This window comes from Herpailurus yagouaroundi, unplaced genomic scaffold (assembly GCF_014898765.1).
Source record: "Herpailurus yagouaroundi ecotype Mexico unplaced genomic scaffold, PumYag 203, whole genome shotgun sequence".
NCBI classification, from domain to species: domain Eukaryota; kingdom Metazoa; phylum Chordata; class Mammalia; order Carnivora; family Felidae; genus Herpailurus; species Herpailurus yagouaroundi.
The window spans coordinates 15811576-15826162 of NW_024412434.1; the positions used below are offsets into that span (position 1 = coordinate 15811576).

The 14587-nt window shown below is 34.4% G+C and overlaps 1 protein-coding gene across 1 annotated transcript in view; it reads right to left on the reverse strand.

The window, feature by feature from the left end:
* The window catches only part of MALRD1 (MAM and LDL receptor class A domain containing 1), a 747899-nt gene that overhangs the window by 8538 nt on the left and 724774 nt on the right, over positions 1-14587 (reverse strand). The gene's annotated exons all lie outside the window — the stretch shown is intronic.

Here is a 14587-nt window from a genome sequence, read left to right on the forward strand (position 1 = left end):
TTTATTCATGTTCTCTAACCATTTTTTAATTGGGTTGATTTTTGGATGTTGAGTTGTATAAGTTCTTTATATATTTTGGGTATTAACCCCTTGTCAGATCATATCATTTGCAAATATCTTCCCAATCAGTAGGTTGTTTTTTTGTTTTGTTGATGGTTTCCTTCGCTATGCAAAAAGCTTTTTATTTTGGTATAGGCTCAACAGCTTAATTTTGTTTTTGTTTCCCTTGCTGGAGGAGACACATCTAGAAAAATGTTTCTGTGGCTAATGTCAAAGAAATTACTGCCTGTGTTTTCTTCTGGGACTTTTATGGTGTCAGGTCTCTATCACATAACCAGGGAGATGCAAATTAAAACCACAATGAGATAATACCTCAAACTTGTCAGGATGGCTAAAAGAAAAAGAAATAGCAATTGTTGGAAAGGATGTGGGGAAAAAGGAAACTTTGTGCACTCTTGATGGAAATGAAGATTGGGATAGCCACTGTGGGAAAACAGTATGGATGTTCCTGAAAACACTTAAAAAAAAATGGAATTACTATATGATCCAGTAATTCCACTACTGGGTATTTACCCAAAGAAAACAAAAACACTAATTCAGAAAGATACATGCATCCTATGTTTATTTCAGCATAATTTCTAATAACCAAGATATGGAAGCTACACAAGTGTCCATACATAGATAAAGAAGTAATGTGTGTGTGTGTTACACATATATTTGAGTAACACAGCCATAAAAGAAAAGAATGAAATATTTTAAAAAGGGGGGATGAAATCTTGCTATTTGCAGCCATGTGGGACCTAAAAAGTATAAGGCTAAGTGAAATAAATTAGACAAAGAGAAATACCATATCATTTTACTCATATGTGGAATTTAAGAAACAAAATGAAAAAAAAAAAGAAAAAAAACCCAGACTCTTAAAGACAGAGAAAAAACTGGTAGTTACTAGAGGGGAGGTGAGTGAGGGGATAGATAGATAAAAGGGGAATAAGAGTATGCTTATCTTGGCGAACACTGAGAAATGCATAGAATTGCTGAATCATTATGTTGTACACCTGAAATTAATATAGCACTGTATAATTATGTTTGAATGAATGAATTAATAAATATCTAAATAAAAAGCACTGCTAAATACCAGGTCTTGAAGATTCACTCTTACATATTCTTCTAAATATTTTATGGTTTTAGCTCTTATATTTAGGTCTTACATCCATTTTGTGTTACTTTTTTGTGTGGTGTGAGGTAGGGGTTTAACTCCATTCTTTTGCATGTAGCAATTCAGCTGTCCCAGAACCATTTGTTGAAGAGACTGTTCTTTCCCGATTGAATGGGCTTGGTTTACATTTGTCTTCTCATTTTTAGTCCATTGATCTACATGTATATTCACTTGCCAATACCAAGTATTTTGTTTGCTGTAGCTGTGTGGTAAGGTTTGTTTGTTTGCTTGCTTGCTTGCTTGCTCGCTTGCTTTGTGGTAAGTTTTGAAATCAGAAAGTGTGAGTTCTCCAACTTTGTCCTATATCAAGACTGTTATGATTCTTTGGTGCCCTTACAATTCCAGATGAATTTGAGGATCAGTTTTCCATTTCTGCAAAGAAAGGTTGTTGGAGATTATGTTCAATCTGTAGATCACTTTGGGTGGCATTGACATCTTGACAATATTAAGTCTTTCTGTGAATTGGAGATGTCTTTCTATTTACTTAAGTTTTCTTTAATTTCTTTTGGTAATGCTTTGTAATTTTAAGTGTAGAAATTTTTCACTTCCCTGGTTAGATTTATTCCCAGGTATTTTATTCTTTTATATGTCATTGTCAATGGGATTGCTTTCTTAATTTCTTTTTCTGCTTTTTCGTTGCTGGTTTAGGAGCACAGCTGATTCTGTGTTTTGAATTTGTATCTTGCAACATTGCTGAATTCATTTATTTGCTTTAGGTGCTTTTTTTTTTTGGATTCTTTAGGATTCTCTATGATCATGTCATTTGTAAATAGAGATAGGTAAATATTTTCCTTTCCAATTATTTTGTCTAATTTCTCTGTTTAAGTTTCTTATTGATAAATACATTTATCTCTAGCTTCTTGGGGCTATAAAACCTTTAATAGTATAAAACTAAATTGTAATGATACTGTAGTAGAAAGATTATTATGGCAGTGTTTGCATAGTGTTATGGTAGAACATGACTGTCACTTAATGTGACCATCTTTAGACTCGATAAGTGAGTAGTAACCTTTATGTAGGTTGAAAGTAAAGGTGACAGTGAGATTAAGTATCACTCTGAATGTTGAAGAATGGTTGTCAGGAAAATGATAGGAAAGACAGTGCCTAAGGTGTTTCTGCTGAAAAGTCTATGTTTCAAAATGAACATCTGTTTACACACATCAGAAGTTTATTAATTAGTAATTGTAATCCACTTTTATAATTAGTTTTATTGGGAGTGTCTTATATTACTTACTAAATTAATTGCTATTTTTGGCTATCAGCGGGTTAATTTCTTTTTATTAACAACAGACTGTTATTCTCTAAGCTACTAGTATGTCATTTGTGTGTCTGACAAACTAGTCAGCCTTTTAGTCTAATCAATCAAACACCTTAGTCCCCACTACTATCTCATGGGAACAAGCTGTCACAGTTTTTTTCTCATATTAAAAAAAAAGGCTTAGAAAATGCATAGAGGAAAATGAGCTCAAAAATTTAGTACAAATTACAAAAGTAAAAGGAAATATCATTTGAGACGGCAATGCATGATGATTCCTGTTACATATATGTGGTTAGTATCATAAAACTCTGTTGTACAAACCTCTATGCTAAAAAGTATGGAGAACTATTGTCTCTGAAATTGAGGTAATGCAGCTATCAAGGTGATTTGAAGGAATAAACATAATTTATTTACCAAATATATTGCTCTTTGTGTGTGTGTGTGTTCTGTTCTCATTCTTCCACTAATGAAATTATTTGTATATATTGTTTCAAAATGTTGAAGAATATTCTAAAATACAAGAAATGATCATTCTGAGTTAAGTGCCTGAAGGAAAATTATGCTCTACAAAGTGATGACTCATTTCTAAAGATGTTCAAGTGATAGAATGTTGATGATGTTGTTTATATTTTATATTTATTTAAACGTGTCCAATAATTCTAGGACACATACTATGTACTAAAATATTGTGTTAGTTCCTGGACTTACAGAGTTGTTCAGTATATGGTTCCTGCCTCTAGACCTTTTTTTGGAGTGTGGCAGCTACTGGACTTCTGTCTCTCAGATGAAATTACATGTCTGCACAGTGCCTACCACAAGAAGGTGCCCAGTAATAGTTGAGTGCTATTCTCTTTACCTTTTTTTCTTACTCTTCCCTCCTTTTGTATCTGTATCTTTCTTTTAAGTTTCCTGCTTCTTTCTCCTGACCTCAAAGCCTGATTTCAATGAAGGGGCATTGGGATAAATAAAAATAATAAGGAAGTATCAAATTAGTAATAATAATCAGTGTAATACTTTTTAAAAAATATATCAATTTACTGATTTTAAGAGCTAGCAAGATCTTTGCAGTCATCTTGTTCACACCTATTTTACAGATAGGGCAGGTGAGACTCTTCTACTAAACCACAAGTGTTCTGGTGGATAAAGTCTTGTCTGGTTTACTCTTCTATCACAGTACCTAGTGCAGTAGGAATCAACTGAATATTTATAGAAAGAATAACTTAGTGAATGCATATACTCCAAAGCATTAATGATGATGGAACAAAATCCACTAACCCGCTCTCTGTTCTGTTCCCTCGTGTCCACTCCCAACAATACACTTCATCAATACCCAGAGAGAAAAGTTAATCATTTTTACTATTGTTGTCATGGAGCCTTCCACTTAGCCCAAGACTTTAAGTGAGCCAGGAGCCTATTTTTGCCCTCTCTTTGCATTCGTTTTTCAGTTCATTAAGGGCCAACCCAGAGGAGTAATTTGGGGGCTTCCCTGAAGATGAGAGGAAAAGAATAGGTGTGGACCTTCTATCTCTTTCTAGGACATAGAAACTGAAACAGTCATATGATTAGAGAAAAACTAATTTGGTACAAATAACTTGTATTAAAGTATTTGAAAAATACAGGTCTGAGTTCCTCATATGTCATATGTATCTCTGAAAAATGAGAGGTATGAAATATCCATGTATAAATACAAGGATCTTGAAATAAATTTCCAGGCTATGAAGTATTTGATTTGCTACTGCTGGGGAAAAATGTTTTCTAACCATAAAAGTACATGTGACCTTTTTTTAAAAAAAGGATCCATCTCAATTATGAAATACAGTCATTTGAGAGATTGAAATAGAATTCATTTATTCTGGGAATCATGCCTATTATGTTAAATTTTGCTTAGTCTGATGAATGGTGAATCTGTGGTGTCCCACAGAGGTAAATCTCAATTCTACTCTTCCTGTTTCCACCTCTGTCATTTAAAACTATTTAATTTGGTTTTTCCAAATGTTCCCAGTCTTAAGACTTTGTTAGTATGCCTCAGCCTTTCTGAGTGTGCTAATCTTCAGGTAAAAGGAAAATATAAAATCTTAATAAAATAAAGTATTTCTAGATTACCACTTTTATTCATCTATTTTTTTAAATATTCATTATTTTTGAAAGCAAGAGCGACAGAATGTGAGTGGAGTAGGGGCAGAGAGAGAGGGAGACACAGAAACTGAAGCAGGCTCCAGGCTCTGAGCTGTCAGCATAGAGCCCGACATGGGGCCTGAACCCATAAATCATGAGATCATGACGTGAACCAAAGTTGGATGCCTAACTGTCTGAACCACCCAGGCACCCCTTATTCATCTGTTTTTAATTTCATTAAACACATTTCTCTCTGTCAAGAAGAGATCTTTTTAAAGAAATACTTGTTTCTTAATTTGGGTACCACTAATTTTTTTCTCTGTCCCATCATGCAGATTAATGAATGATAATTTTTTTTGCTTCCTGATTTTAGATTGATGTAGTATGTTTCCTATGCAGTTGTCAGTGCCATATGATTCACATATATCATCTTTTTTTTTCTCTCAAAGCCTTAAACAAGTTTTATTTTATACCTGCTGTCTGTTCATTTCCAGTTCAAATTTTAGCCAGTTTGAATAAACTGTTTTTAAGGAGAATTATTACAAATTATAAAATTTAGACCTTATTTTGTTCTTTTTGTAGTAAGAACATATTTTCCTTGCAGTTTGCAAAGATAAGTGCAATAGAAGAATGTAAAATAAGTAAGAAGTACATAGGAAGTTGAAGAAAGGAATTCTGATAACTGGAAAATAGAGCCAGAGGTGAGGAGATGGACAGTACATGAAATGGATATCATGAGAGTCAATATATTTACTAACTGAAGGATACAACTTTGACTTTCAGATTCTTCTTAAAATTATTTAAATTTAAACTTAAACAGGACAATCAGCTACACAGGTAGTACTTTCAAGAAGAAACAGACCAGGTACTTAAGTAGCACATCTCTAACTCAGGAGAAAAGATGTAAATATCTGTGTATCTTCTTGGTGTAATCTAGGCTAAAAGAGTAACAAGTCTCCACAACATTATTTAAGAGAGGACATAATGGGTTTTACTAGGTTGTTTCAGTTGATATTTTTCAAAATAATCATACTGAATGCCAAAATGTGCTTCAGTAAAAATTGTCTAGGCGAGAACCCCAACTTGTGCTTCAGTAAAAACTATCTAGAAGAAGGTGGTAGCAAGGAGGGGGCTGAATTTTATGGAATCCTTGAAGCACTACAGTGTCTCAGAGAATTTGATTTGGGGGAGCATTTTCATATGTTTGTATTTATTACCAAAAAAAGTCAACACCGAGATTACTTTTGTTGTAGGTAATTATAGAGCAAACATTAAATGTGTTATAAGAATCTATTGGTAGAATGAAATCACATGACACCATGAGGCATTATAAGAATAAGTTGAGTCTGTTAAATCAACTTTTTTATTGAAAGTATACTTCTATAAAATACTATATAATCCGATTACTGCTAAAGAAAAAAAATCATGAAGTGTGGCAAATGGAAATATCAGTGATATAATAGTCTCTATTTCTAGCAATATATTGACTTTTTTTTTAAGAAGACAAACTAGGAGGGAAAAAAGGAAAAAGAAGAACCAAGCCAATTTTTAAAAAGCAGGAATAAATTAGGGGGGAATGTCTGTGACCTCAAGTTTTCATTTCCAACTCTTTAAGGAACAAGCTGAACCAAATGTTTGGGTGAAAAAGTTCAGAAAGAATTGGGTTTGCAAACATAACCAGAAATGCCACAAAAAGGAGAGGAAAGGATTAATCATCTGGGGTCACAAAACCAAACAACTGGGACACTGAATTTTGCTAAACTCATTCACATGATACAGCAGCTGCCATATTTTTCTCCTACTCTTTTCAGGCAGGAAATAAATATCACTGACTACAAAACCTGTCACTGTTCAACGCGATCTTGCTGTGGCAGAGTGCCTAAATGGGAACGTGCCCAGGAATATGGACACAATTAGTATGAATAAAGCTGACCCAGGTTCCTGTAGCTTAACCTTAAGGAGACCCCATGTGCTGCCAATGTGAGGTAGTCTCTACTCGGCTTCTCCTCATCCGAGTGCAGTGTTAGCACATTCACAGCTGCCTAATGCGAACCAGATGCAGAGCTGGGGTTCCTGTGGAAATGTGTTTGATAGCACACTCTGAGAATCTTTCCTGACCTAGTAAAATTATTAGGAGTCAATCTTTAAGAAATAGAGAGGAAGACAAAGATTTATACAGAAAGAGGCTCATCACAAATTATTGGTAATAACGAAACATTAGATACAACCTAAATGTCTAATAATAGGAAAATGGTTAAATGATGATACATATACTTGAGAGAACATTAAATAGCTCTTTCAGGTAATAATTGTTTAAGGGCAGTGTTTCTCCAAGTGTGGTCTGTGAACTACTAGGGGTCCTAGGACCTCTTAAGGAGGTGTACAAATTCAAAGTAATAATAATAATAATAATAATAATAATAACAATAATAATAATAATAACAACAACACCCATTGGTAAAGATCCAAAGTGTGAGCTAGATCAATGAATTTTTATTTTAACAGACTTTTTCATTGTGTTGATATTTGCACAGATGGTGTAAATGCAGTGATGGGTAAAACTGTCAGTGGCCTTGGCAGGACATGAGGCGATGGTACCCACATGTACATTGCATTCTTCACCACCACATATTCAGAGTAAACATTTTGAAAAGTCAGTTTCATTTCAAAATGACTTTGATGAAACAACAAAAACTGATTATATTGAATCTCAACTTGTTCAGGTAATTTTTTTAATATTATGAGAAGTATACCTAAAGTACTTTTATGCCATATTAAAGTGCATGTTACCTTGTGGAAAGCACTGCAAGATTGAGTTGCATGCTAAACTAACTTCTTTTTTCATGGAATAACATTTGTATTTAAAAGAATGACTTACAACCTGTGGTCATTCAGACTAGAGCATTTGGCAGACATTTTATTGAAAATGAACAAGAAAGGCTGATAATCTCAGAGAAAATACCTGACAATATCTCTTGCTAATGATGAAATCTGAACTTTCATACAAAAATTAGAATTTTGAAAAACTTACATTTTCTATCATGAGCACAACAGCTTCCCATCATTTTTAAGACCTGTCTGATGAGATTTTTTTCTTAAGTTGCATAATGAATTGTTTCAACATTTGACAAGCTACATAACTCACTGAACTGGTAATTTTCTAAATGAAAAATGTGTGACACTACAAAATCATACATAGGTAAAAGATCTATACAAACTGCTAGATAGACCAATGAATTTTTAATGTAACAATGCAAAAACTTTACTGATAGGATTTCAGATTCCACTTTACAACTACACTTAAGAAACTACCACAATGTCAAGTTTTGGTGTAGTAAAAACTATCCATGATTACTCAAAAAGATATGAAAATATACCTCCCTTTTCAAAAAAAAAAATACACACACACACACACACACACACACATATATATATATATACACAGATATACGTAAGATTGAATTCTTTACCTTGCTAACACATACTTTTCCTTCAGTAAGATTTTGCTATCTCTTCTAAAAATATTTCCTTTTTCTTTACCCTATAAATGTGATGTCATAAGCCCTACAGTTGATAAAGGTCACTTTTCATAAAATGCTATGTGTATTATATGTGTATAACATATATATATATATAAAATTATGTTTATGTGTTTTTTCTTAACATTTAGTGGATGTATTTTAAAATGAATTAACATAATTTAAAATTCTTCTCAAATATAATTTTTAATACAAATTTCCCTAGCTACAAACCACATGAAAAATTCTTTGGGGTTCTCAATAACTTTTAAAGATGTAAAAAAGGTATCTTGAGAGTAAAATATTTGAGAATGATCAGCATAGGGAAAAAAGAAAATTGCAGACAACAACTCAGATTTCAAGATGCAAGTGTGTGCACGTGTGTTTATGTGTGTGCACACTGACAAAAGTTTGGAAGAAAATCCATCAAAATGGTAACCATATGTATCTCTTAATGTGACATTACTATTTTTATTTTTTTTATTTTTTATTAACATTTATTTATTTTTGAGACAGAGAGAGAGCATGAACAAGGGAGGGTCAGAGAAAGAGGGAGACACAGAATCTGAAACAGGCTCCAGGCTCTGAGCTGTCAGCACAGAGCCCCATGTGGGGCTAGAACCCACGGACTGTGAGATCATGACCTGAGGCGAAGTCGGACGCTTAAGCGACTAAGCCACCCAGGCGCCCCTCTTAATGTGACATTAAAGATAATTTTAAGTTCTTTTCTGGCACTTTGTTGTATTTCCCAATTGATCTTCATTAAGTTGTTATGTATTAGAATCTTGGGGGAGGTGAGATGGTTTTACAATTTGGAGGATACCAGGAGGCATTTCCCCTGCTTGAGCTTTGTACCACCCTGCCCCAACCCCTGGGAAGTCATTTGCCTAAGCTAAAATCTGTCCCCCTCACCAGTTTTTCCTGATTGTCCTCTGTTAGCATTTCTTCTCAAAGTTTACAGTTCAGCCTTGCTGCACTACTTAAAGTTTTTGGAGGGCTGTGCTTTTTCATAAATCTTGCTTTTGCTCTTAAGTGCTCTCTTCACTGGCCAGACCCTTCGTTCACTCTGGAGCCAGATAAACTTCTCTTCTTTGTATTCCAGTGTGTGTGGTGCGTTTTACTGTCAGAACATATAGTACTTTTTTAATTGGAATGAAATATTTTTCCATGTAAATTGCTCTATATGAAAACTCTCTCTAATTTCCTTATTGAATTCTCTTAGATACATAATCTCTTTGATTGAAACTGATTGCAATGTTGAAGTTAATTATCAGTCTTCATGATTTCCCTTAGCAATCACCTAGCAACTTACCGCTTTTTAAATCTTTTTAGACAATTTAAAACTTACAGCATTATATGAAAATCTGTCTAGAAAAAAATGGGCTTATTTTATTATGACTCATGAGTTTCCACAAATTTTTAAAAATATACTCTATTTTGGGGGATGCCTGGGTGGCTCAGTCAGTTAAGTGTCTGACTCTTGGTTTTTGGCTCAGGTCATGATCTCATGATTCGTGGGTTCGAGCCCTGTGTCGGGCTCTGCACTGACAGTGTGGAGCTTGCTTGGGATTCTCTGTCTCCCTCTCTCTCTGCCCCTCCCTTGCTGTCTCTCTCTCTCAAAATAAATAAATAAACATTTAAAAATATATATGTACTCTATTTTGGATTTATTAATATATACAGTTAAAGCTCTCAGATCTATGAATAAGTTTAGCATATACTTTAAAAAATAGGAGGAAAATGAAATTGTATTTTGTTTATTCTCAAACAGCCTATTTTAAAAACATAATTAGAAATTATAAGCACCCAAGCATACAAATTAGCATTTTATATAGGTTTCTTGCAAATAATCATTCCCTGTTGATGCCCAATAAATTTCCCACCATTTTTTCTTACATTACCTGTGTTTTATTCACACTAACCATGCTGTTCTCTGTCACAATTTGTGCCTTTACACAAGTTGTTCTGTCTTTGTGATGTTCTTCCTCCTTTCCATCTGGTAGATTTTAGTTCATGAATTCAAATTTGATAAATACAACACACCCTTCAATCTCTCCACCATATTACTCTCACCTCTGAAGCAACATGAGCCTCTTTACCTGTGTTTCTCCATTTCTGTGCAGGAAGTGACTGTATGTGCTTAATATATGCTTCTTGAAGAATTGGAATTATTTGCTTTTCTATATTCCTTCTTCACCAGAGTATAAATTACTATTTATTTTTGTATTCCCATCTTTAGCACAATGCCTACCACAAAATAGGTGCTTAATAAATGTTTGCCAACAAATACATGGATGGGTTGCTAACAGTTTATGAATTATGGGTTTCGTTTTTATAAAGATGCATATAAACTGGTCTTTTACATTCTGTTGTCATTCTGTCTTTTGATTCATTAGTGAGCTAGAAATTTTAACACAGTAAACAGATTGTTGAACTAGTAAGAGTATCCCTAAGGATGCTTTAAGGGGAAATCGTGTGAAATATGGTTTGAAAGCAGAAAAGAATCTCTCAGGAGGATAGCAAAGCAATTATTGAAGAAAAATTATGAAACTGATCCCATCCTACCCTTTAGTAAAGTCTAATGAAGAAAAACATTTAGCATTCTGATTCTCCAAAGGTGCTGAATGTGTCTGCTGCATGCCGTGGTAAAGCTATATGATTTACTGATAACACACCCCCTCACTTATCTTCTGCATCCTGTCCTTTCTCATTGAAACAGGCTACCTCTTTCGAGGAGCAACTCTGATTTTCCTACAACACTTTCATCCACTTTGATTTCTTGGACAAAGGAAACAAATGAAACGAGGTCTTCTTGCTATGTAAGATTTATAGTAAACAGGGACAGGTTGCTGTGAAGGTCCTTGAATCCTTCCCTGGGGACTATTTCTACCAAACAGTCACCTGTATTAATATGGCAAAATGCCTGTCTTCAGATCAAATAATTAGAACATGGGGCTGTTATGCAGTAGAGTGCACTTTATAAGTTTTACACAGATTTTATTAGACTAGTTGGAGTCTGTGTCCAATGAGTATAGATTTGAAATAGGATAGTTAGCAACAGCAATATATACACTTATACCATAAAGCTTGCATTATTCAAGACTTGTATTACTCATAATTGCATATAAACTGATTTTGTTTAGTCAGTATCTTAAATGATCAGGGAATTAGTTATTTAAAGAATTACTAGATATTTAGTACAAATAGCAAATGTATTATAAATTCAAATAGAATTTATAATTTTGTTCCTGTATAAAATATGAATATTAATTTCTTAAAAAGGTTTCATCTATACACTCATTTGGAAAAGATTTCTCTAAGAAAATAGAATGAGAGTAATAATATAAATAAAATTGTTAATCAGATTACCAATCAGATTGATAAGATTAGGTGTCAGATACCAGGCAGTGTTTTCAGAAACTTCAGGGCAAAATCTGTCATATGGATAGACATCTCAATGAAATGGTCTAGTATGAGGACAGTATTGAGAGAGGACACAATTACTCTTTCAATTAAATTCAATTTCCTGAAATTCCCAGGCTTTTGGATGCTCAGTTTTTTCCATAAATTTTAAATGATTATACTTGTAGGTTTTTTGGTATCCTCTAATGTTTGTTATTAATATTCTGGGATTTAAGCTTCTGATTATGGACTGAATTTGTAGCCCATCATGGGCCTCACTAATGAGTCTTCCAAGGGTTACACATGTAGGCATCATTTGGTATTCCTTTATTTGCTTTCAGCTTCCACAGAATATGATACAATTCAGTCAAGCTGGAAGGAAATTCTTCAGGAAAACCCAACAATGATATCCCAATGTTTAGAGTCTTCTGCAAGGATTCTAGTACAAATAAATTCTGGAGCACTAAGGCAAGTAAAATATTGCTTTGGAATATAAAATGTTCATTTGGATTCCAACCCCCTATGGTAAATAGTTTGAAAGATCCAATTCAATAAAATCATTACTGAAATGAATTCCTAATTGCTACTTGTTGAATTTAGGAATATAAATATGAATAGCACAAGGATCCTGCCATCAAGAGGCTCAAAATATGTTATGAGGCATCAAACCAAAAGTCAATATGGTAAGTGAAAAACAAGGCTGAGAACAAAGCTTTGAAAGCTTAGGAGTGGTTACTTCTTTCTGTCCAAGGTGATCTGGGAAGAATCACAGAGGATACCACTTTTGTGATTAGCCTTTGAAAGTCTTCCCTTTTACATTTTATTTCTATGGAAAGGAAGAAGTAAACATAGCATTTCTGGAAACTTGCCCTATATTTCTTTGACTAATAAGTTCTTGGCCATTATAGTATGGAAAGATGGCAACTGGAATCACTCATTCTATGTCTTGGGCGTATTTAGCCCATAGAGCCTCAGTCCAAAGACTCATATATTATTGTAAACCTACAGATCCAAACCATCTGATTTTTCATCTGCCCTACATGTTATTTATGAAATTCATAGTTTGTGTTAGGCTGGGTACAGGATAAACAAATAATGCTGTCCCTGCTTTCCAGAGATTTATCTACAAATAGAATTATGAGTGAGTTCCAGACATTGTTGTTTTTAACCATCAGTTGTTTGGTCAAGACCACCATACAAATAGATTTGTCAACTATCTTGTCTAATAGTTGAATTGTAATTTAGGAATTTTTTTAAATAAGCCTTAACCTGTCTCGGGGTGCCTGGGTGGTTCAGTAGGTTGAGTGTCCAACTTCAGCTCAGGTCATGTTCTCACAGCTTGTAAGTTCGAGCCTTGTGTTGGGCTTTGTGCTGACAGCTCAGGGCCTGGAGCCTGCTTCAGATCCTTTGTCTCCCTCTCTCTCTCTGCCCCTACCCTACTTGTACTCTCTCTCTCTCAAAAATATATAAACAAATTTAAGCATTAACTATCTCAGGGAATTATAATACAAATATAAAGGTAGGACACCACTCAGATTGAAGACACCCTAATATCTGAAGGTGTAATACAGTTACATTACAACCAGAGAATAATCAGGGCCTAAAGAACCAAGTTCAATATTCTGTTTGAATAATGCAGTTTTGGAGATGGGAGAAAACTTTAAAATAATTTATTATTTCCCATTATGTAGAAGGTGTAACGTGGGTTATAAGAAGGAGTAATTTGTGCAATATTAACATTTTAACCTTATAGTTATATTTTATATTAAAAGTGGGACAAAAATATATGGATGGCACTTCAAAACCATGCTTTCATGGTTAGTGTTTCTTAGGAGAAGGCTCAGTACAAAAAAAAAAATCTAACTAGAGATAAATATATAAATAAGAGTGATAGTAAACATAATACATAGGCCCTAAATTGTGGGGGCAGCCTGTAAATGATTATAGTTTGGGCAAGAGTGACTTTTATACATAAGAAAATACAGAATATCAAAATAGTTTTCTTCCAGTTGCCCAAATCCATCTTTAGTCCTGAGTTTTTGGATCTCTATTAGTGGTGTTACCAATCATACAGCGCCTAAGTACAATACTCTCAAATCAACTTTGACAGTTGCTTTTTTCTCATCTCCTATATTAAGGCATTCATCACTGTTCAGGTTCAAGTATTCATCATCTCTCATCTAAACCTCTTGAGTATGAAGGGTTATGTCCCAAGAGATTAGATCTTTTTCTAATCTATTCTCATGCTCTGCGTTTTGTTTTTTTTTTAAACACAGATATGATCTTGTCATTCTTCTGCTTAAAACACTTTCCTAGCTTGTATCAGTTAAGGCCCTACCAGGAAATAGCTGACATACTCAAATTGGGAAATTGAGTATTTGATAAAGGGAAAGTTTGTAAAGGTATGGCCAGGGTGTAGAGAAACAGTAAGCGATAGCACAGTAGACTGGGCCAGTCATCAGGCCTGTTATCACCGTAGGCTGGAAGGAGGAAGAAGAGAGATTACTGGAGAAGGTAGCTGCAGTTTGCATAGGGCCTTTTGACAGCCCTGTGACTTCTAGCAGCCAGCAGGAACTTCACTGCAGGAAGCAGCCAGGGTGATGAAAACCCAGCTCTTCTCTTTTTCCTCCCTCAAAGTACCTCACTTTGGCCAAACATAATGTAAATTCAGATGACAAAGAAGCCCATAAATGCAATCCCTGAAGGCCAAGTCTCCAGACTCACCTTCTACCTTTCTCTACCCTCTTTAATGGAAAAGAGTGGAGGGGTGGACCTGAGGGGAAGGACAAAATGGCCAGCACTCAGCTCTTTTTTTTTTTTCTTAAGTGAATTGAAATCTCCTAAGTAGGTATTCAAAACCCTAATCACCTCTCTACAACATACTTTACTATCTGTAATTTATTGTTCCCCTCCCATATTCTATAGTTACATGAGCCATTTTTTAAACATGAGTTTCTACATTTTCTTTTTTTTTTTTTGAACCCCTTTCCACATCTCCACCTGGTTTATCTTTCAAGTCCCCATACAAATTCCATATCCCTTTTGTAGCCCTCTTCATCTATCCATCTGAATTGCTAG